The sequence below is a fragment of the Sebastes fasciatus genome, chromosome 12, assembly GCF_043250625.1.
Source record: "Sebastes fasciatus isolate fSebFas1 chromosome 12, fSebFas1.pri, whole genome shotgun sequence".
Taxonomy (NCBI): Eukaryota; Metazoa; Chordata; class Actinopteri; order Perciformes; family Sebastidae; genus Sebastes; species Sebastes fasciatus.
In genome coordinates, this window is record NC_133806.1 from 1,828,383 (window position 1) to 1,853,681 (window position 25,299).

The following is a 25,299-nucleotide window of genomic DNA, read 5'->3' on the forward strand; positions in this document are numbered from 1 at the left end:
AGTTTTATTGTGCGTAAACCTAACCAAGTAGTTTTAATGCGTAAACCTTACCAAGTAGTTTTAATGCGTAAACCTAACCAAGTAGTTTTGTTGTGTAAACCTAACCAAGTAGTTTTAATGTTTAAACCTAACCAAGTAGTTTTATTGTGTAAACCTAACCAAGTAGTTTTAATGTGTAAACCTAACCAAGTAGTTTTAATGTGTAAACCTAACCAAGTAGTTTATTGTTTGGACCACGGTGTTTGTTAACCTCTGGCTATGGCCGTGGTCCTATTGTGAGTGTTTCGGTTGATGACAGTGTGTGTCCTACAACCGTACACACTCATTTAGCAGGAAATATCTTTATCTTTCCTTTTTATGAATATCTTTAATGAATTATTGGATATTGAGTGAGAAATGAAGGGACTTTTGTGTGTGCTGTGTTACTGTGAGAGACAGAATGTGTGTGTGTGTGTGTCCCTGGTGGCTGGCCACAGTGTACATGGCTGATTACACACATTGACAGGCCTGCTTCATCACTATAGACGGAGCCTATGGCAGCTACAGTACCTGCCCCCCCCACTATACATTTTTGTCTCACAAACTTCCTATTCTCTCAAAACAGATGTTTTTATCCACATTTCATTTCCACTGTGTAACCCTACATTAAAGTAATGGTCTGTGGCGTCTTCATTTACATTAATGTCTGTTTCTGCTCTCATACTGATGGAAGTAAAAGTTTAGCTAGTTCAAAACAAAGTTTGAACATTTGGTGTTCTGAAAAAAAAGTTACTGTGAGGTCTTTACCAAGAGAAATCATTGTGGGTGCACAGCAAGTGAAGCGTGATGTGTTTTCCCATTTCTTTGGCAGACATAGAAGACTTGGGTAGTTAGCATGAGCAGTGGCTGAAAACAGTGCCAGCTGCAGAAACTCAAACTTCATCAACAACAAAAATCTAATCTGTTCTTCCAGCACAGGCAGAGACAAAGCTTTGAGAGGTTCCCAGAGAGGGCAGATGGTGGGGAGAGTGAATTAAAGGCCAACAGCCACAATCACTTCCAACACGTTTAGCTTCTTCATTAGACAACAGGGAACGGGAGGTGGGACAAGTGACACTTGATTTGGTATTTGCCTGTTGTCAGTTGTTGTCCACCGCTCTCTCTTTGACCCTGAGCCAAAGCAAAACAATGGCTCTGTATCAAACAGGCTCTCGATTGGCAGCGTGATATTCTGCTCTACAGAAAAGTCAGAGCATGGGAACTCGTGTTTGTCTGCTGCCTGGGGAGCTACCAGACATGTTAGTGGAGGTCAACAGCAACGCACACACTGTGTCAAGGCTTCTTTCAACAGACCCACTATTAACACTTTTCACCTGGAAATGTGAAATGCATATTTAGCCTGCCACAGCTGCCATGTGGCTATTGAAAGAGAATGACCCGCCAATCAGTCGGCATGCTACGAACAAGACTGGCAATTTAACAACGTGTGCTAATGGAAATCAGGAAAAAAAAAGAAAAAGTGATGAGTGTTGCAAGGCATAACTTACGTAGGCACTCAGAGAATGATCTCTGGATTTCCCCTCAGCTCCAGAGAGCTTGTTAGCCTCGTTTAGCGGGTTGTTTTGGTTTTCTTTTTCGCAACAGGCAGTTTCCCATATGAACTTTACAAAGTGATAATATGTCAATGTCATCATGTTTACAGTTCTGCTGCCCCCAACGTGGCCAAAAAAATAATCATTTGGTTTTCATACCAGCCCGTTTGCACGAAAAGGCGTATAAATGCTCGATAATGTGCAAGGCATTCAGCATGCAATGAGTACGCCTTTCTTGATTTCTACATGTCATTTATACGCCATGTATCCGGTACTGACTGCAATGTAAACCCATCCGCCTATAAATGCTACGGTAAAAATGAATGACGTAGTAAAAAAAGCGACTTAAAGTGGATGGGTCCAACAAACACCGGACTTTTAACCAGGAGACCCGTGTTTGAGACCTTTGTTGAACGCTGTTTTGTTTTGTAAGTTATGTTAGTGACGTTTATCATGGGATGATTGTCACATGTTTTTGTTGACGTTTGTCGTGTGTTTTCCATAATCTTGGCGTACAAATGAGGCGCAAAAAACGCTAAAATGCGTACCCATGACATGCAGAATGTTGTGGTATTTATAAGCCTTCTGTGAGACCAGGTTGACAGTACTGTATCCATCAGAACAAGCTTAAATTCAAGAGCTAATTACATTTCCGACACTATTTCATCATTTTTCAGTGTCACCTCACACATCCTGCAGGCTGACCAACATGAAAAACATCTGGCCTCACCCCGGCTAGCAGCAAGATGCTGAGGCAAAGTCAATGTGACCTTTTCACTCCGTTACACACACTGACTATTAGACTACTTGATATTACTCACACACTGTGCATTTTATGTGCATTACAGCAACATGTGGGATACAATTACAACGTATAGGAAGTTTTAATACTGTTTCATGAATCCCTTGAGGCCATGCTTAGACCAATGGTAGCACTGGGTCATCAAACACATCATCGTATTTGTCTCGCTGGGTTTAGGGTTGGGGTTGCCACTGTAGGGACCTGCCATTTCGGGTGGCAGACACAGTGAACTGTCTCCCAGAATCCTGGAGGTATGCTCTCCTTGACCACAGGACTCAGCTCAGTCCTCATTGGCTACAGTAACATTTCACCCAGAGGTGTGAAAATCACACAGAACAAAACCAGAGGAATGTCCTTTGTTCCTTTTCTTTCTTCTCATCTGCTCATCTCTCCTGACGTGTGAGAGGTGAGCTGCTGCGCTCTCTCTGCTCTTCATCTCCTCAACCCAGGCTGACCTGGTTGAGGTGAACGGCTCTCAAGTCCAGAACTTGCAAAACAGTTCTGGTTCTGATCAATGGCCTGTTAGGAAACAGCCATTGCAACCAAGGAACCAAACGGCAGACGACGCGAGTGCTCTGCCCTTTCCACCAGCTAACTTCAAGCTATCAAGCAAAGAAGTTAGCACCAAACTAACAGCAAAGACGACCTCTTTGACTTGGAACCACAACTTCAACACATGGAATCACAAACCCTTTTCTTCCATGGATTGGTAACGTACTGGGCCTTAGCATTAGCAATCGCACAGGGCTGAGCAAGACTGTCCAACTTTGATTTCTAGAAAGTACTTGTATTGATTTGGTTTAATGTTATTCATTGAGTTTGACTGTGGTGATTTATCTGTATTTGATTTTTGGGTAACTGGCTTCGCCACATCTGATGTGTTTAGTTTATGCTTCACATAGACAAGGTCTTGCATGCAAACTAACCATCTTTTCTATCCCACTGCATATCTAACACACATAAAGATCACATACACAAACTGTGAATTAGTTAAACATAAACATACAGCTTCAGATAATCTTAACCCCACATCACCCCCCCCCTCTCTGTCCTTCTTCTCAGAAGAACAAAGAGGTCATGTGGTGACATGCTGATGGCCATCTTTGATTCCGCCATCTTTGATTCAGCCATCTTTGTAGTTTTACAGTGCCCGCCATTTTGTTTGTAGGCCATACAGACATTTTGAGACAAGAACCCATCTTGTTTCTCCCCCCCCTCTCTCTCTCTCTCACACACACACACACCCACACACACACACACACTGTGTTTGGTTTGTTTAGTTTAGTTATTTAGTTAGATTAATGTTGTGTTTTGAACCTTTATTATCTTGTAAATAAATGTTTGTGGAATATACATGCTGGTCTCTTTAATGTTGCACAAGAGTGAATACTGCCAACCTCTGCTATGTCAAGAACTCCGATATCCTTCAACCTTTACTATCTATTTTTGTTATAGTTATTAATTTAATTATTAATCAACGTTCCAAATTGATAGTTTAGCATATATAATGAGACTATATTAACGTTTTGGTCATTGGTCCCTGATTCCAGGGTGGTGCCCCGTTTATTATTGATGTTTATTGATAATCTTTATTAATATTAATAATTCTATTATTATTTATTAATTAATTTGCTAATAACCAAAACCTACCAAAGTAGAACCCCTACACCACTGCAGAAAGTTCTGGCAAAAACTGAAACTAGCTCAACTTTGGCAGCAGTACCAAGTCATCTACCATCACACCCCATTGGCATTTCCAATCTGTAGACTACTTTGTTTCCATCCACCTGGTTTTATGCACATTTTAAATGCGTTGCGTTGCGTTGTGTTGCGTTGCGTTATGTTACGTAGAGTGCAAAACATTGTAACAACATGCAGTCTTTTGGATCAATATGTTTTGTGTGTTTGTTTAGTAAAATTGAATGCAGAAACATGTCCGATTTTTTAATTTTTTTATGACACAATTTCAATACTAATAATATTGTTTATTGATGTATATAAACTTTTAACTTTGGTTGTACATATTTTAGGAATATGAAGCATTTGAAGATACTTCAAGAAATGACTTCACAATAAGCAAAAAGACCGATGTAGACACTGGCACACTATTTCTACGGCAGAGTTCAAAGGGTTAATAGGCTGTGTCCAGTATTTTTAAATTCAGGCTGGTTAAATTTGATTACTTTAAGGCCAACAGAATAAATAAAACATTCAGTATTGTCTGGACTTATGGTTGGATTTATGACCTTAGGATCTCTAAAATCTTGCAAGTGTTGCATAAAGTCACAAATTCTGAACTGAAATTGTATTGCAGCTTCTGGCTTTATGTTAGTGGTTCTGGGAAATGGTGAATCATTTGAGGAAAAGTGTTGTGAAAAAAGTGTTGTAACGAGCAGCTTTTCAGGACAGTTACACTCTAACCGCTGGCTGTATCCTCCAGCAGTATCAAGCCTCCTGTTGCTTCAGGACGGGAGTGAGCCAGAAGCAAAAAAACTCTTCAGCCACTCCTGCAGACTTGAGTCAATGACCTGAGTAGACTGCCGATAAAGCCGGGGAGGGGCAGAGAGATAACGCTAACAGCCACAGACTGTGAACAGTGACAGAGGCTATCACTGTCAGAGGCTACACACTGACCCACACCATCCATCACGTCCCGGAGAGGAGAGGATGAAAGGGCAGGAGAGGACGGCAGAGCGGAGTTTAAACGTTGGAACGGAGAAGAAAAAAGAGCACGGGAGCCGAAATTTGAGAAGAGATCACATGAGAGGACGGAGGGGGAGAGCTGATGAAAGAATGGAGAGAAGGAGAGCTGGATAAAGAGAAGGAGAGATCTGAGAGGAAACAGGAAAGAGGAGGAATGGAGGAGAAGAGAGAAGTGAGACAAAGGAGAGCATAGATTTAAGACGACAGAAGAGGAGGAGAGAGGACGGAAGATGCAAAGAGAAAATAAAGAGTAGAAGTTGATGTAGAAGAAAAGAAATCAGAGGAGAAAGTAGAATATATGAAAATAAATGAAATAAGAGTGGTCAGGGATCCAGTTGGGAGGGGGGAGGAAAATCATCTCTCAAATTGCGCTTGCTTTTTTTATTATAATTATTATTATTATTTCTTTCTTTGTCCACCATTAGCTCCACATGAAAGAGCATAACAGCAAATTAACAAGTGCTCAAGTAGACAAAATATGCCGAGCTCAGTATCCAGCTGCAATGTCCTCTAAGTGGAGAAAAACAACATTGTAGATGTAATGAGGTGGAACACGGAGGGGTCACAAATAAATGCTTCACTTCAGCAGAGCTGTTGTACAACACAGCTGACAACGGCAGATTGGGAAGTCAGCACTTCAGGGCCACATGTTCTCCTTTTTTGGGGAGACAAAAAGTTTACTGAGACGTTTATCTAGCGGAAGACAAATTGCCTCCAGATGTGTTCTGGATATACGGACCAACGTGAGGAGAAATCTCAAGCTATTTATGACAGTGACAGCTAAACCCTCGCGAACATCTGTTTATAGGGGAATCTGACTGCAGGAGAAGCAGAATAAGAACGGCCTACCTTAGATATTACAGTAGATCAGCACTAATGATCAACACTCCGAGCATCGCTCCACCGTCAGTCTGGAGCTGTGGGTCGTGTCTGTCACCAGATGACATCTAGTTATGGCCTCACAACACACAGCGACCATTTTCTTTAGTGTCAATCAGAGCTGTAGACCTGAAACCTGGACTCCTGTCTCGGACTTGAGATTTGACATCTTGGTTTTTATCTTGGTTCCAACGTGCTTGGCACATCCACTAGATACCACCGCTTCCTCCACACTGCTTCTTTAAGTACCTGAGACTTGCTCTGACTTGAGACTTGACTTAAACTTCATAAAGGATTTGAGACTTTGACTTCAGACATCCTCTGGCATGAGACTCAAGACTTGACTTAAATTTGCCTTGATAGGTTGGGACTTTAATTTGACTTGCCCTTAAGGACTTGAACTCGACTTGAAATGTACTTTGACAGACATGAGACTGGACTTGGACTGGTCTGACCTACAGTGGATGAGGTTAACCTTTTTAAATTTGGTGTGTCCAGGTCCCGTCTGCCAAATTACAAATACGTTATATATATATATATATATATATATATATATATATATATATATATATATACGTTAATATTGTCGCTCAATGATAATGTGAAACACATGGATTATAAAGAGTCATCATTCAAGGCAAAAGTTGTCATTAAATGTATTTGTGATTTCATTTTTTTAACTGGTAAAAAAAATGGGTCAGAAGTGGTCCACCTTTGTGTTTCATTAAATTCTGCATCAGCAAACAGAGATAAATCCGAGCAACATCAACATGAAGAAGAGGAGCGGCGGTGAAGCCAACCCCACATCTGGAGAAGTGTGCCGTTCAGTGGGGAGAGGAGTAATAACCCTGATTAGTTCCAGTGTTGATGGAGCTTCCAGGGGAGAGTTGAATAGAGATGGAAATCAGGGCTCAGCTACGGATGATTATCTAGCCACTCCAGATCAAAGATTTCCCTCGGTCTCATCACAGAGGATAAAGAAAAGATCATTTCACCCTGCACTATCAAACTACCTGTGTGTTTTACTGAGATACTCCGAAAAAAAAAACCAACATCAAACAGAGGCGGCGTGCATCTGCATATGTTCCGACTGATGCACGTACGGTTATCATTTTAATGCGTGGCAGCACAAACTCAACCGCTGAGATGATTTATAAAACAAAATGCTTCTGAAAATGGTTATTAGACTATGCATGGAGCTATGAATATTTAATGAATTAATCAATGAAGTGCCAGGAGTTTAAAAAAAGTGCAAGAAATTACAGCATAATGTGTTAACAAGAACTCATATTTTCAGCCAGAAAGAGGGTCACGACACCACCGAGAGAGCTGCGGAGGGAAGCAGAGTGAACCATCTGTGATATCTCAAGCAAGGTGTCTATGTACAGTACAGTATGTGCGTGGGGGGGAAATGCCACGAACATGCCTACATGCATGTGACTAATTTCCGTGGCATTTTCTTCAATGTCAAAGGGAACGAGCTGGCATGGTTGTGAAGTTGAGCTTCATTTTAGTCAAAATGTATCTTGAAGCCTTTGAAGCATACCTCTCCCATTAAAGGGTAACTTTGGTATTTTTCAACCTGGACCCTATTTCCCCATGTCTTTGTCTCCAACTGACTAATGGGGACAATTTCTAAAATTGGTCCAGTATTGAGGGAGAGCACTGTAGACGGCAGCTGTTCACAGGCTGCAATATGGTGCTATTGGGGCAAGCTGGCACCCTCATCTACGTCCACTAAAAGTGCTTGTTTTTCAGCCCAGTCAAACCGCAGTTCTTGAAATAGTCACAAAAGTTAAAGGTCCCATATTGTAAAAAGTGAGATTTTCATGTCTTTTATATTATAAAGCAGGTTCAAGTGCTTTATAAATACTGTTAAACTATCAAAACGCTCAATATACGGAGAAATACACACAGCCCGTATTCAGAAATTGTGCATTTGAAACAAGCCGTATTTCTGTCCATTTGTAAATACCACGATAACCCAAGGCGTTTAGCATGCACTAAGTGAGCCTTTCTTGATTTTCGCACGTCATTTGTATTGTCATGTATCTAGCACTAACAGCAATGTAAAGGCATCCCCGTATAAATGCAACGGTAAGAGTTAGTGACGTAGTATCAAAAGCGAGAAAGTCCACTTATGGTGGGTGGGTCGGTGTGGAGGTGGATGGGTCAAACAGACATCGGACATTTAACCAGGAGACCCGTGTTTGAGAGCGTTGTCGACCGCTGTTTTGGGGGGTGGACAGGTTAATAAGGGGCATGCGTTTGCAATTTTACAAGAAACAAGCAAATGGCCTGAAAAAAAACAAAAAACAAGAGGGACGGACATTTTAATACAATGAAATTCAGATTATTTGACCAATTGTCAGGGTCTGTCATTATCTCCAATCACTAGCAGCAGTACAGCGATTTTAATTTATGTGATTTGATAATAGCACAAGCGCTAAAAAAAACACCGACTACTGTAACTCGTGACTGATGTGATGATGAAGATGAAGCAGGCGGTGGATATCATCTGATCCCACTGTCTTTCACGATGTCTCAGTGCAAACTGTGAGTATATCATCCACCCCCCTCCGTCAGGTGTGCCCAGTGTAAAGGCTGTTAAATGCATTTTTTGAGTTTCAAATCAAACTTCTAGCAAATAAAGTTTATATTAAAGTAATCAGTGAAAGGCAAAATTGAAAAACTGAAAATATATGGGGCTAATATTATAGCTGTATTATTTGCAAATATGTGTATAGAGATGTGAAACTATATCTCAATCAGTATGTGTTCAGTCTTATTTGGGAATGTGTAAAGAATATCCATGTGTACATACATTTGGGAATATGCAATAAGAAAAAAAAAAAAAAAAATGTGTGTTTTTATTTAGATAAAATAATAAGGACATCACAATGATGAATAAGTGTTCTGGAATTAAAGCGCCACTTGTAAAAATGAATTTATGACGACAAATCTGTGACATGAGGTGTTAAATAACCTTTGATATATTCTTATTTAGCCTGGTACTCTATGTATATATGCAGCCGGTTTAATCCGTTGGCTGCTGGGTCTTTTTCGTCAGTAGAGGATTCCAGAGGAACAGACTGAGGTGTGAAGGTGTTTCCTCTGCTTCTCTCACACACTCGCTAACATGGAGATAAAAATAGCAAACAGACGAGAGAACCCTGCTAATTGAAGACCTTGACTCACAGCGATGCAGCTCGGATCCTAACGTACCGGGACTGCTACTACACAAGGGTTCCACAGATTGGCTTCAAAACTATGAGATTATGAGATTATTATGTCATGCCTTAAACTACACAATGTAGCATATTCATTGTACATCTATAATCAGTCAAATTCATCATATCAGAGGTGAAAACTGAGTAATACAGAGGGATGCACCAATTGCAAACATTCTGGGCCGATACTGAAACCGATGTTTAAGATACCAGTTTGGCCGACAGCTGATACCTATACCGATGTTTATTTTGTTTTTGCTGTTACTTACTCCCCTTTTGTGCCAGGGAAACAAAGATCTCTACATTTAAAAAAATATATATATAAAATAAAAAAATATATACATATAAATATTTTTGTGAAACATAAATTAAATGTAAAAGTGATTACAAACATAAACAGTGTTTCTCACACATAAACTTCACATGGGCGGTCCGCCCATATGTTAATGGCAGCCAAAGCATATTTGGTGACCTATTTTAGCATTTTCATTTTATTTTTTTTATCCGTCCGAGAGAATGACGCCTTCCACTATAGAGGACTAGTGACGGCAGAACACCGGAGAGCAGATGAAGAGATGAAAAGGACTGTGATGAGGCGGCCCCCGACATGCTGCTGCATTGATGCAACACAACAGATAAACATCGGCCACTGCCATCGGGGAATGTCTTCTGAATGTCTGATAGGCCGATGGCAGTCAACAAGGTGAATATCGGCCGATATCGATAGTCGGTCGATAAATCGGCGCATCCCTAGTAATTAGGGATGTCACGAGAACCGATACTTCCCAACTCCGATACTGCCAAAATTAAAAAAAAAGTGATTGTACTCTTTTTCTACAGTACCGAAGGTACCGTACGATGCCTATAACGGTCGTTGGTAGGGATGTGACGGTGAAGACATTTTCCCACCGGTTAATAAACTTGTGACAACACCGGTGTTACCGATTACACCGGACATTTTACAAGAAAGATGACGGTCAACATGTGCAGAGCGCTGACTCTGATCGTTACTGTCGGGTGGCGGTGTGTCTGGCCTCTCCGGTAGAGCTTTTGCTGCGGGGCTCCGTTGCGGGGGTCTACCTGACGCCGCTGCTCCGTGCACACCGGCTGTGACGGCTCCATCCGCCTCGCGGCGATTACCTCATTAACGTTATGGTTCCCTTATAGCATTGGGATTAAATGTGAAATATTGCCAAATAGGTGTGTTTGCTTTTCACTTTGACAATAAATCCTCTGCGTCCTGCTCCTACTACTCTGAGCTGACGGACCAGATGCATTCACGGTCAGTATGTAGCGTCCGTCGTCTATCGATTGATAACATGCCGCTGATACGCCAAAATTAACAAAATGGGTCAATTATTTTTATTTATCACTTAAAGGCTACATGCCTCTTTTTTTTTGTAATGTTCAAATGTTTTTAATAAAAGAGTGCGTGTTGAATTACAGAGGATTTATTGTTGTTGTTTTGTTTTTTTACCATGGTATCGAATTTAGTATTGAGAATCGTGTAAATTCACGGGTATTGGTATTGACTACTAGATTTCTGGTACCGTGACATCCCTAGTAATACAAGACTAAAAGGACTGTAATTGGTCAGACTCTACTACCGGAGTAAAATGAAATTCTTTCAACACTTGTGAAAAGGACGAGTCTTTTTTCTAAAAGGACTCCAGTATTTATGACCAGCATGTTTCTGGCCAGAGATACTGGAAGTCACCGGGAGGCTCCATCTTTGCCTGAGAGCAAGTCTAGTTTCAGAACTAGTTAAATGTTTAAAGAGAGTAAGGCCTAAAACCCGCTGACATCCCAACCTCATCTAGAGGTGAGACCTGCCCAAGATAGCAAACCTTTTAATAGAAACCAAATAAGATGGAGCTAAAGGCCATTATTCACTTCCCAGCCGGAGTGCTGTAGCTGAATTCATCTGGAGTTACTCCGTTCTCTTTTGATGTTGAGTTTTCTTGGCAACAGCATACCTGTATACTTTTCTACCCATTTCAGTTCAAATGCAGTTCAAACAGAGAAAAAAGGCTCATTTGACCTCAAACCACCGATGCCTACAGAGTAGAGCCATAAAGGCTCATAAGTACGATGGAGACTACCTCAGGATGGCCTTATAAATAAATGTCAGGCAGTGAATTGATCTCTGCATATAAAGAGATGACCGTCCAACCACAGCATACAAATCACTGTGATGTGTCGTAAATATGCTACCAGAGTCAAATCCCAGGGCATTGTGCCAGGAAACGTGTCTGAAGATTTCAGACAAACGAGGAGAGGAAAAGCACTACTTGTATCTGAAATTAAAAACGCTATCCGCATGCAGTTTAAAATAGACAAAATGCTCAAGTATTTTAACAAAGGAAGCAACCTCGATTGGTTTGCCTTGAGATGTTACAAGCTGCCTGTTATGCAGGAGTCTGTTCCTATTTCCTCAGAACAGCGTTTACTTCCTTTTGTCATGATTCAAGGACAGCTTAACAGCTGAGACTGAAGCCTTTTAATATCTACCTGCTGCTTAAAGTCCCTGTGAAACGGACGCTAGAGCGTCTCTGACTGCTGCACTGTGACGCATCTCACAGTGAATCACAATATATGAGCGCTGTACAGTCACAATAATACGGATTTAAATAAAATCATTTGCAATTGATTGGGCTGCTAAAAAATGGGCGGGCTTAAGAGGTTAGCTCGATCCAATTTTTCCGATGCCAATACCAATATTGATCATTTCTTACATAGGTATGTGATTTTTTTTTTTTTTTAGGAAAAAACAAACAGATCATTACACTTAAAGGTAAATCACATGACTATATTGTTATTCTAATTCCCTTAACATCTCTGTATATTTATATTCTGTAACTGTTTACAATCAGTTTATTCATTTGCAATAACTGTCTACCACAAATTAATATTACTTTATTTTACATTTTATTTATGTTTATATTTTAGCCCACAGTATGGATCCGCCCATCCCTACCGTTGGCTCCACACACACTCACTTCCTCACCTTGTTGTTAGATCAGGCAGAGGACGAGGGTGAAATGAAATGGAAACTTTGCTGAATTTCAGCCGGCTGTGTGTTAACGTTGCTGTGTGGTAACGTTGCTGTGTGGTAACGTTGCTGTGTGTTAACGTTGCTGTGTGGTAACGTTGCTGTGTGTTAACGTTGCTGTGTGTTAACATTGCTGTGTGTTAACATTGCTGTGTGTTAACGTTGCTGTGTGTTAACGTTGCTGTGTGTTAACGTTGCTGTGTGTTAACAGCCAGTACATGCAGATGAACGGCGCCCGGAGCCCCTTGCTCACCCTTGCCGGCAAAACTCCGGCAGATGTTTCGCGTAGTCCTCCGGTGGACATTCACTGCATGTACTGCGGCGCTGCAGTGACGGAGACGGTTGAAAAATCGCTAAAGTTCCCCTTGAATGAATCAGACCTCATCCACATCGTTTTGGAAATGAAAACAGCGTTCTTTTGCCCACTGATATCCAAAAACACATCTCTTGGTGTCTCCCTCCATACCGCTCTGTTAGCTACTTCGATCAAAGAATGTGTATTGATTCAATCCACAAACGATTGGCTACCTAGTCGCCCAAAGTCTCATTTGATTGGATGAATTTTTGTAAACGCCCCCGAGTACAGGATGAGTCATCAAACATATATTTGGCATATAACGAGAGGTAAATGAACAATTAATCCAGGGACACAGAATTACAACTGGGGAAATGTATTTTTAATTCCATGGCGACTTTGAAGCTCGGGTGGAAACCAGCAAGAGCATGCAGGTCGTAGCTCACCTGGGCCAAAGCTGGCCAGTGCCACTGCCTCACCCTCTCAGCTCACACACCGTCTCCTGGTTTAGTTGCTTGGTGTTGGCTTTTCTTTTAGCATGCAACACCTCCAGACACATACACCACTGATGTGCTGATTGGTCACATCTCAATACTTTATGAAATAACACTATTTAATAAACAGTTTCACCCTGTCGTGTGTTCTCCCTGCTTTGTCGGGAACCGTGAGCCAGTTCAAGACAACAGAGTCAAATGCTTTATATAAATCAATAACCAGTGCTGCACAACATGGCTTCCTAACCAGAGGCTTAATCATACCACTCACCACCTCCAAATGTGTGGTAATAGCACTACGCTGTTTCCTTCTCACGATCAGCTCACTCACACGCTCTCCACATTAACAAATGGGTCATCAGTCCTTTCACGGGTGGTTCAATAAAACCATTTAATTTCCACACGATTGTGCAAGATGATAGATTTTTATAGTGCATTTATTTGTACACACATTCACAAAGCATAGGGACTTCTTCACATGTTTAGATTGGAGATGAGAGAAAGGTTGGCTACCTGTACACTGATGCTTGTAGCTTGTTCAATCTACACAGGAGTTGTATTTTAATGCTCATAAAGACCTTTGTCAACCAGCCAGCGTTGACTCACTTTATGCTTGGCTGCTCTCTCGACAGTTGTTCTCCAAACAAAAAGCCCCATGTAGCACCTCACCAGCTTTCATACCTTAGCAACAGGAATGATTAAGTGATCATACAGAAAGCGACTGCTGTCATTTCACTCATGAATGAGCAGAGGAATAAATAGAGGTAAATATATCATTTTACCTGTTTGGAATTAATGTTTTCTCTCTTCCTTGGTAAGTGCCAAATTCACCCCGGCAACAAACTATCCAATCACACCGCATGGCAGTACTTGGCATAACCTATAACAGCTACAAAACTGGGTAATAGCAACAGTTTTGCTCAGTGACACAATTTTTCAAACCAAAGTGCTGATGTTTCTCCGGTGTCTTGGTGCACACATGGTCTACACCCCATACTGTGTGGCCCCAGCTCTCTAGGTCACCCTCTCTCTCGCTCGCTCTATTGTGAACTGTCTTGTAAAAGTGAAGGCATAGTTCTTATAAAGAGACCAAGCACTGATTCAAATGTGCTGGCAAATTCCACCTTCCAGCAAATCCTCTCAAAAATATACAAAATCTGTGGTTCGGCCCGAATTAAATGATTGGACAGACTTATACGAGGACTGCTGTCGGGATGTAATTAAGAATTTCAACAGATATAACAAAACATGTTTTTGAAGAGTATCACCAACCCTAGCTTTGACAACAATTTTCATAAATTAATTGAGATCAGTTGAGGAAATCCAAGCACCGCCCACCAGCCGGAGCACACTTTCTCATTTTACAGCTAAACAGAACACCACAAGATGATTCTGACAACATTTGAGGAGAGAAATAGGCATTAACGTAATATAATATTGATTGATATTTGATCAGCGCTGCCTAGTTTGACCTTTTGGTCGGAGTTTGCAAGTGATTGACAGCTGCATCCGTTGAATGAACAGCCAATAGGAACGCTCTCTCTCTGGAAGGACCTGTGATTGGCCAAAGACTTTCGTCAGATTTTTTAAAGCCTGAAAACAGAGCCATGAGGAGGTGTAGGAGTCTAGTTTTCTCTCAGAACACTTAAAATATGCTGAAAGGTTATTATGTTTTTTTTGCCCAGTGATGCCAGAAACATTCTGTTTACTGCAGGTTTAAGTTTAGGAAAGAAAAACATGGTTTGGGTAAAAAGAACTCTGTTTGTAACGTAACTTCTTACGTAGCCTACGTAACTTAAACACCGGACTCCTGGGTGAAGGTTTGAACCAACCCTCCACCTCCATACGTCCTGATACTTCTGTATTTTACTCTCAAAAGACAAGAGCTAAGATTTACACAGCCGCCACAGACATGACTGAATACAACATAGGTTGTGTTTGCATCTCAACAAATTACTGATGGAGGGATTACATTGCCACTTCACAATGAAGTTAAAACAACAGATAGAAACTTGACATTGCCATCTTCGGTGCATAGCGTATTTTGTTGGTGAAGCATTCACTGATTGAACTTTATCATCAGAAGTACAAATTCCCTCCGCTAGCCAGATGACTAGCCTCGCAATCAGGTGCTACGTTTTGTCACAGGAACTTTGTATGTCTGTTTCAACGCCAACATTAGCTCATATTGGCATCAGATACGACTTCCATCCTCCGTATGAAACGGAGATTCAGAATTGAGTGTTGAGGGCTGAGGTGTGAATGTAGCCATTGAGGCTCTTGGTGGTAAAGCTTTGTGGCTGTTACATGCTTGTCAGCCTGAGTTCCTGTCTCACGCTGCACATTGGCCAAGCCTCATTAAGCACCCTTCCCAAGCTCCTTGTTTAGTCCCTAATTAGTGGAGCCAGTGGTGTTGCAGGATCTGGTCAACCTCCAAGCAAAGATCTTCTCCCCACAGCACAGTCGAGAAGCCATTAGGACATGGGATATTGGCATGTTTCACCTTTAAAGTGCCTATGTTGTGTGTGTGTGTGTGTGTGTGTGTGTGTGTGTGTGACTAGCCTATCTGTGCTGACTGATTGCTGTGTATTTACTCCAAAGCATGGTGGGTGTCACACACAAAGCGATGTGTGGCGCTCAGAGGCAGCAGAATAGCACTGTCTATCTATGTCACACAGCCCTGTGTCTACAGTCCCTCTCTATCTCGCCTTTAATCCATCTTCTATCATCCCGGTCGACTGTCTCCTCGTCACCCATCTATTCATCTCCCCTCTTTCAATGACTCCCTCTGTCCCCCCCAACTCACTGTCTCCTCTTCCTCCCTCTGATGTCACAAATTCAGATATGAGGTCCTCTGATAGCACACAGCCTTGGACACTGCAGCCTTGTTTGGAGGGGAGTGATCAGAAGGATGAGAGGATGGAGGGGAAGGCGAGTGAGTTGACGGCGGCGGGTATTTTCCCAAGCAGCGGGAGGATGTAAGATGCAGAAACAAAGGAGGACATCTAGGTTAAAAAAAACATGCATGAATGCCTCTGAAAAGGCCTGTGTTGTGTCGCCGGCTTGTCTCATCCCTGTGACTCGGAGCCAGCCGTGCCTGTCAGGGGCACTACTGTTGAGTCTATTTATGTTATCTGCTCTCTTTCTTGCGGATAAAACAGTCGACTGCTAATATTCATACCTGGGGGGGTGAGGAGAGGAGGAGGGGGGGTCTCAGATTCTGAACCTGGCACAGTCCCAGGAATGCATGTGCTGTCATAAGAGCAGACAAGTCCTGTACACTTGACTCTCCTCGGAGTCTTGTGGCAGGTCTTGCTTGGATTTAAGTGGCACTGTGACAAAAATTTACTTTTCTTGCAACAAAACATGGAACTCCCCCCGCTATATCTTTGTGGTGAATGCAGAGGAAGTTAATGTGGGTCTAACGTCTGCAGTTGGGATGTCACGAGAACAAATACTTTGGAAAGTCAATGCCAAGATTTTGAAAAGGTGACAGTCACCACCAGAGACGACGGAGCATTTCCCTGATAATTAGAAATGCACCGATCCCACTTCTTCAGTCCCAATACCGATAGCAATACCTGGGCTTTGGTACCGATCTGATACCGGTGTTTTAATTAATAAGCTGTATGCCTCACTGTGAGGAAGTGACTGGGATCATTCTGTTATGTGTAAGGCAACATCAGGCTTTGACTTAAACATCGCTTTCCTGACTTTGTAAAACAAAATTGAGCAAATAAATATACATTTACTGAGCTGTTATTTATTATTGAAATAATAAAACCTTCACCAGCAACTTGGTAAAAAAAAAATCTTCATAATTAACAGTAATTACAATTCGTGTTTTTAATGCAGCAACAAATTGGTCAAAACTTCAACAGGAATTCAAACTCCAGTCTATAATGTATATAGTGTATAAACATAGAATTGAATTGAATAGATCGGCCCCCATTGTCACGATACTCGATCCAGCTAATTGACTCAGTATCGGCCCGATATCGGTACATCCCTACACTGTGAACAACAAATCTGTGTTGAAATCGTCAGGAGGAGAGCTCGTTAACGTTAGCTGTTGGCTGTTAGCACAATCCTGTTAGGCTAAATAAGGGAGCTAACAGCTAACATACTGGGGTTGCATTGATTTACATTATGATGCTTTATTCACGTACAACGTTATCATGATGTGTTCAAATGTAATCTTGTAAAATAATGAGAAAAAAAAGTATCCAAACAGTAGTAAAGGAGTGTGTGTTGAAATAATGATTGTTTTGTTTTTTGTTTTTCACCGTGGTATCCAATTGGATATCGAGAATCGTGGAATTTCACTGGTATTGGTATCGACTACTAAATTTCTGGTGACATCCCTGATCTGCAGGGCCTTGGTTTGAACATTTAAATGTTAATGAGAGGTCAAACCACTGGACCACAATCAGAACACTTTGGGGAATGCAAACAGGCATCAAAAGCTGCAGTAACGTGGGTCCTCTGCAGGTGTTTCGCTGAGGGAGATGGAGTTTTACATCCACCCCTTAAGGGGAATATGTAACAGTAAAGCAGATGAAAGGGTTGGATTCAACAGTAGAACAATACAGAGGGACACTAGGTACAACGTGGCAAGGGAACTTTTCATATAGTTTGACCTTAAATCCCTTAAGTATCTGGACCTCTGAGTATATCTGCACTGTTGGACTGCTTAAAAGAGCTGCTAACCCAAACATAATGGCATTAATCTCAGTTCAGGTAATGTCTTGTAATAGTATTTTTTTCTGAGGCTTTTATACAATTTTAATATAAACTATTGATTTGATTCTGGAAATATTGGCATCAACGTTTAAAACGGCATACTGAATTGGTCTTGCTTTTCCTACATTAAACCAGCAGGTATAACCTTCCCATATTAAAACGTACATGCATCAAAACAGTAACGTCGATAAAATGTCAAGAGCTGAATTAGCTGCTTTACTTTGCTTTTTTTTTCACCAGACTTTTAAAGACCACGGCTTCACCTGTTGAAATATACACGTTTTAATGAAAATATACAGCATGACTCTGCATTTTCAGCTCTGTGCCCTTTGTAAGAAAGCCCACATGATGCTGCTATAAATCAACAGCGGTCAGTTCACCACATAAGCTAATGGAAATTGAACCTGTCTCATCCAAAGGGATGGGCTTAAGTGTTTTTATAGCACCCCGCAGTAGTATGATCTGGTAAAAATGTCTGAGGTTGAACTAAATTATTGTGAGGATATTTTGACGACCAAAAAAAAAAAAAGAAAAGGAAAACAGACAGACTTAGATTGTCTCTAAGTCTAACCTGAAATCCAACCAAAGCATACTGCTGTGAAAGTGAACAGAATCCTGCCCTGTCTGTGTCATTTCCATCAGGTTGTGTATGCACATGCATCATGCCATGGGCTGGACATTACTGAGTCTTGCAGCAGGAGGAGAGCTGAGGGAGGCTCCTTGCACCAGAAGGGGACAGTGAATGACAAGCCATGTTGTGGCCAATAAGACTGCTGGCCATCCGTGAGTGATACCAGGCTGACTGAAAGTGCGCCACAGCAAAAGGCTCAAAGCATTCATCTGCCTACTCCACTGCAAAGAAAGCAGCTACGTTTCTCTCATAAGCATCACTGGGCACTGGCTGATCAGCATGTATTACCAAGGCATTACTGGAGCACATTCTATTCTAATCCATGCAGCATTTATTTAAAGATGGCTAGTCATTAAATCCAGATTTAAAGTTTGAGGAATAATTAAAGGTACTGAATGATACAGTTTTCTTTTTCTTTCTGTTTTTGTTTTAGGTTTGTCTCTCTCCACACTTACAGCTCAGCCTGCTAGAAAAATACTAAGAATGATATCTAGACTTTTAGTTCATTAAAATATGACAAACTCCCACAAGTCATGCACCAGTTTTGCCCGGATACGCAGAGCTTTCTCTTGGATGGATGGAGAAGCCAAGCATCAAACTCAATTTAAAAAAAACAAAAAACAACCTTGCATTTAAATGCAGCCTCAAAGCTACACACACTGCTTTGAAAAGGCATCCTACGAGCTGGTATTCTCATAAAATGTCACATCACCTTATGGAAGCTAAAAGACATAATGTTTGGGCTAGAAATTAAAACGTGAGAAATGTGTCTGGAGGAAATCAGTTTAAAAGTTTAAACATGAATGTTTACTGAAATAATAAATCCTGCAGTGTGTGTTTCCATATGTGCCGATTTAAAGAGTTGCGCTTATTCATTCTGAAAATGTCTTAAATTACAACCCAGCTGGTGTTTAACCTTTGCCAGCGAGCAGAGACTCATTCAATTACATGTTTTTTGAACGAAGTTATGCAAAACACCGACTGTCTCCCCAGAGCAACCGTCCATCCTCCAGGGCTGACACCGTGGAGCTCAGACTGTGACCACTATCTGCCTTTAAACATGCACTATCTACCTTTAAACATGCACTATCTATGTTTAAACATGCACCATCTACCTTTATAAACATGCACTATCTACCTTTAAACATGCACCATCTACCTTTATAAACATGCACTATCTACCTTTAAACATGCACTATTTAAACATGCACTATCTACCTTTAAACATGCACTATATCTGCAACCATCTTGGACTCTAACCACTTTACACTTACTTTACACTATACATCCTATATACCACTTTATAGACTGCACATATGTACATATTGCATTTATTTATTGCACATACTACATTTATTTATTGACGGACTGCACACACACTGTTGTTGTCTGACAGGCTGATTCATAAGATAAGATAAGATAAGATAAGATAAGATAAGATGAAGCTTTATTAATCCCAGGAGGGAAATTCATCGGTGCGCCTCCAGAGAACACCAGACTGGAGACTCCAGTGCTGCTCTCCAACCTGACTGAACGCAGACCACATTATAAGAGGAGTGGTGGCACAACACAACAACCAGAATGCATCTCCAGAGAATGCACTTGATATCGGTCTCTTTCGTGATCATTTTGCCCCCAAACCGCCCAGAACAGAGACCAAACCGACACGCAGCTCACCAAAACAAAACGACAGAAAACCAGCTGTGAGTCTGTGTGCGTGTGCGTGTGTGCAGTAAACTTGAGCTGTGGTGTCACTAAGAGGTCAATAAGAGGGATTAATAATAATAATAATAATAAAAAATGTCATTTTACCTTGAGTAAGTTATCAGTCCCTGTGATGCATCCTGTGAGTGGTCAGAGCTCGGTGCGTCCAGATCCAGGAGCCTGGAGGACAAGTCCTGGATAATAAGTCCAAAACACAACGCCTCATAGGACACCACTAGGATGTCTTCTACTGAGCAGGACACGATGGAGCCTTACTGGGATGAAGAAGAAGAGGAGGAAACTCAGAGAGGAGTTATGGATGTGCGTTAGTTCCGACTGTGCGTAAAAAGAGGTTCAGAAAATCCAGAATGTCTCCACCGAAGATTCGTCCTCGTGCTCCTCTTTTATTTATAAAGGGAAATAAAAATCCACAATTTTGTTTTGTTTTTGTTATTCCACAAATTCTGACATTCGTCTCCAAAAGTTGTTCACGGAGATGTCTCCTGTCTCCTGTCTCTCTCTGGTGTCCAGGTCTCACAGTCTCCAGGTGCATGTGAAGGTTTAATCAGAGAGGGTTCTCGCGCGCGTCTTGGGCAGCCTCCGTCCCTCAGCTCGCGGCTCTGGAGCGTCCGTGCCTGTCTGTCTGTGAGTCTGTGTGTGCGTCCGCGCGCAGCAACAGCCGGATTCCTTATTTGGAAGCCCGGGGCTCGAGCTACTGTCAAGAGACTCAAGTTAAGACCAGAATCACTTCCAGCAAAAATCCTTCACAATAAAAATAAATAAATAAATAAATAATAAAAATTAGGGGGAATCGCTGCAAATGATTCTCTGGAGAAGCTCTTGATTAACGCAGAATATGATCACTGTCAAATGAACCATTGATCACATTTAAGCAAAAACACTATTTTGAAAAATACTATAAATAACACTATATATACTGTATATAATTTAATATAATAAAATATACTCTCTCTCTATATAGATATATATACACACATATATATATATATATATATATATATATATATATATGTGTGTATATATGTGTGTGTATATATATATATATATATATATATATAATTACTATTAATGATTAAGATATTATTTGTAAACCTTAAATAAATTGTTTGAAAAAACATCTATAATAGATAGATATCTGTAACGCTATGTCAATGGTTACTAATTGGTTTGTAAAGCATCAATAAAATCAATAAATCATTTAATAAAATAAGATAAATTCTCTCTCTCTCTCTAGATGGAACATAAACCAATTATTAACTACTGACAAAGTATTAACTATCTATCTAAATAATGTTTATAGATGCTTTACAAAGTATTTATTAATCATTTAACAATATATTATAATCATCAGTTGCAACTTTATAATAGCCATCCAAATAAAATGTATTAATGCTTTAGAAACCAATTAGTAACCATTAACAGTGTGTTACAAATATCTATCTATTCATTATCTATTAATAGATATTTTTATATATATATGCTTTTCTGTTTTTTATTTTTAATAATATTTTCAAAAGCCTGTCAATCTCTGAAAATTAAAAGCGTATAGATGTGTAAGTGAAGATACAGGATGCAGTCAAAAAATACATTCCCATGTAAAGCAGCCTATAGTGCTGTGATGTGTATCTTTTATCAGTAGATGGTTATTTTCATAACCACCAGAACCTGTATAGCATAAACACACTGTAGGATAGGCACACTTTATCTATAGCCTCCAACATGTCTCTTATAATAACATGTCAGTTTCTTTATGATATGTGTAAATGTAATTACTTTTTGTTTCTGTTGTACATTCCACTGAAAAAAAACAATACATGAAACAGCATCCCCCTTGGGAATGCTTTTATTTTGAAGGCAAAATCGCCTAATTTCCTGCCAGATTCTGCCTTTACTGTGTCCAAAGCTGAGGGGGTTCCTCTCAGTAGAAAATCCTCCCATCAGCCCCCTCTTCTGGAGTCAAACAGAGTCAATAAGATGTTGTGTCAGGTCTGTGGCACCACCTACATTTACCACACAAAGAGGACATGTTTAATAAATAGCCTCAACACAGGGTTCTTTACAGGTTAGAGAAAAACACTCAGGGAATGCAGCTGGCTGAGTGATGCACCAGTTTATGTGGAGGGGAAACAACATTAGCCAACATATATCCTAAATATATATCCTAAACCAACATGGAGATCCAGTCAAACAGGGACATAGCTATAGAGACAGCTGAGGTCATGTCCTCACACGCTGCATACTTATTACACATGCTGGCTTTAGAAGACTGATTATGTTTTTAGATTTAGTTCTGTTTTTAGTTTATCTGTTTTTTTAAATAGACTTTTCAATTTATCGGTGTGTGCTTTTTTAACCAAACATAAAATTAAATTGTTAAAAAAAATTGTTATGTAGATGAATATTAAAAATAATAATAACAATAAATCCACAGCACCTTTAGAAAGGTGCTGAATAAAGGTATGATTTTTCCTGAAATTTTTTTTATTATGATTGTGAATTAATCATTTTAGAAATTTTGGCATGTCCAAAATGAATGTTTTGTTTATATATATATATATATATATATGATATATAATAATATATCTGAAGTTCGATTCCAACTTCTAACAAGGCTTGTGAGCCAATAGTAAAACGTGCGTTAGTATGACGTGGTATCTCTGGGTCGTGGGGAAAAAACAGATAAATGGCTAAGAATGACGGTAAATGGCTACAACTAGTAAATGAAAGTAAATAAAGCAACGGAGAACGGGGGAGGGAGGATGCGACATCTGGTGGCTGAATGTGATCAATAGCACCTTTAAATTATATATTTATATTTATATATTTAAGAGACTTCCTTTAGATACGATACTGAGAGCACAAAGGAAGTGTAAACACTTTAAATCGATAGCTAATTAAAAGTAGTTAATAGTTATTTTATTGTTTACATACAAAATATAATTAATACTGTTTTTTAAGTATTAGTAGTAATGCTATGTTATTTTATCATTATTTTGAGTAATATGAAAAAAAATGTTTTTGTATTTTATCATAGCTGATAAGACACAATAACAATTATAACATTATTGTTGCACACATTATAACATTTGATATACTACATTAAGTATGTATTAGTGATTGCCAAATTATTTGTAAACCTTTAAGAAATTGTTTATAAAACATCTATAAACATTACATAGATAGATGGACCAGAAACCAATTATTAACCACTGACAAAGTATTAACTATCTATCTAAATCATGTTTACAGATGCTTTTACAAAGTGTTTATTAATCATTCAACAATATATTATAATCATCAGTTGCAACTTTATAATAGCCGTCCAAATAAAATTTATTGATGCTTTACAAACCAATTAGTAACCATAAACAAACCAATTAGTAACCATTAACAAACCAATTAGTAACCATTCATAAACCAATTAGTAACCATTAACAAACCAATTAGTAACCATTAATAAACCAATTAGTAACCATTAACATGTTGTGTTACAAATATCTATCTATTATAGATGTTTTTTCAAACAATTTATTTAAGGTTTAAATAATATATTAATCATTAATAGGTCAATATATATATATATATATATATATATATATATATATATATATATATATATATATATATAGTTTATACAATGTTATAATGTGTGCAATACATTATTAAAAATAACATAGCATTACTAATAATTAGTAAACAATATTAATTATCATTGTGTTGTTTGTTAACAGTAAAATAACTATTAACTAAGTTTAATTAACTATCAATTTACCATTTATAAATGATGGATATTATAAAGTGTAACCCATAAATACTTAGGGAGATTACATTTACGGATTATACTGTATATACAGTAAATGCTAGTCAAAAACGTCTTTGGGAAATGAGTTGGTGCTGAAGGGGGTTTGCATTTTTGACCTCAGTATTACTAAAATCCCGGCTATGGCACTGGCTCAGGAGCCTCTGGGTAAATATGAGACTCCCTGGTTCCTCCAACTTCCTGTGCATTGTGTTTGCATCCAGTTGCCTTTCAGTATCAAGAGCACACAGCAGACGCATGGCAGCTGGTATATTTTGCCCAGGGACCCAGAAAACCCAGAGACCAAGCATTACTCCAGAGCTGGAATGTAAACTTGCCCCGGGTTTGCCGTGTCTCAGTTTGTGCTGGTTTTTATTAAACTTTTAGAAATATCAGCAATATATTTTAGTTGATTCCCAATATGAAAAAAGGTATTAAAACTTAGATTTTTGATACAGGGCCCCACAATAAGACAGAGTCTCACAACTGGATACAAAAATAAAATCATATATATTAAATAAAAAATATATAGATTATAAAATGATAAGTGTTATTTTAAGGGGACACACTACAGGTGAACAGGGTAACTAATACTGTATATATCACCATGAAACTATCCCAGTTGATCACTGGCATTAAAATAATTATGTTTTAAAGGTCCCATATTGTAAAAAGTGAGATTTTCAGGTGTTTTATATTATAAAGCAGGTTTAAGTGATATATAAATACCGTTAAACTATAAAAAAAAAATGCTCAATATACGCAGAAATACACACAGCCCGTATTCAGAAACTGTGTGTTTGAAACAAGCCGTTAGGATTTCCGTCCATTTGTGATGTCACAAATCTACAATATTTAGACCATTACACGGTTTTAAACGTAAACATACTAAATGTGTCCCAGTTTATTTCCTGTTGCAGTGTATGTAAATGAAATCAGCTGACAGGAAGTAAACATGCACCCAAATTGTTGCCTAGCAACGCTATTCTGTTGCCATTCCGTTGAAATGCTCTTAAACGGAGCGTTTCAGACAAAGCGTGAATACAGGTATATTCAGGCAGGCAGTATGAGAAAAATAATGTGTTTTTTGAACATTAAAGCATGTAAACATGTTCCAGTAGAAACCCAAAATACAAACATGAACCTGAAAATGAGCACGATATGTCCCCTTTAAAGATATGAATTGTAAAATTCCGTACATTAAGACACTACAGGTGAATCGGGTAAAGTAAATAAATAATAGATATCACCATGAAAATTCCCCAGTTGATTACTAACATTAAGATATTAATTTAGGATAAATCGCCCCCCACTTGGAATGCACATTGACAACAGTAAGTCACTCATGCGCAAACTGAAGAGCAAACTGCAAATT

The 25,299-nt window shown here is 39.5% G+C and overlaps 1 protein-coding gene across 9 annotated transcripts in view; it reads right to left on the reverse strand.

Moving 5' to 3' along the window:
- adgrb1a (adhesion G protein-coupled receptor B1a) overlaps positions 1-20,770 on the reverse strand; it is a 169,891-nt gene extending 149,121 nt beyond the window's left edge. For all 9 annotated transcript variants that reach the window (XM_074652547.1, XM_074652546.1, XM_074652542.1 and 6 more), the window contains exon 1: positions 20,213-20,770. The gene's annotated coding sequence lies outside the window, so the exon portion shown is untranslated. The remainder of the gene's footprint in view (positions 1-20,212) is intronic.
- Between the last annotated feature and the right edge of the window lie 4,529 nt (positions 20,771-25,299).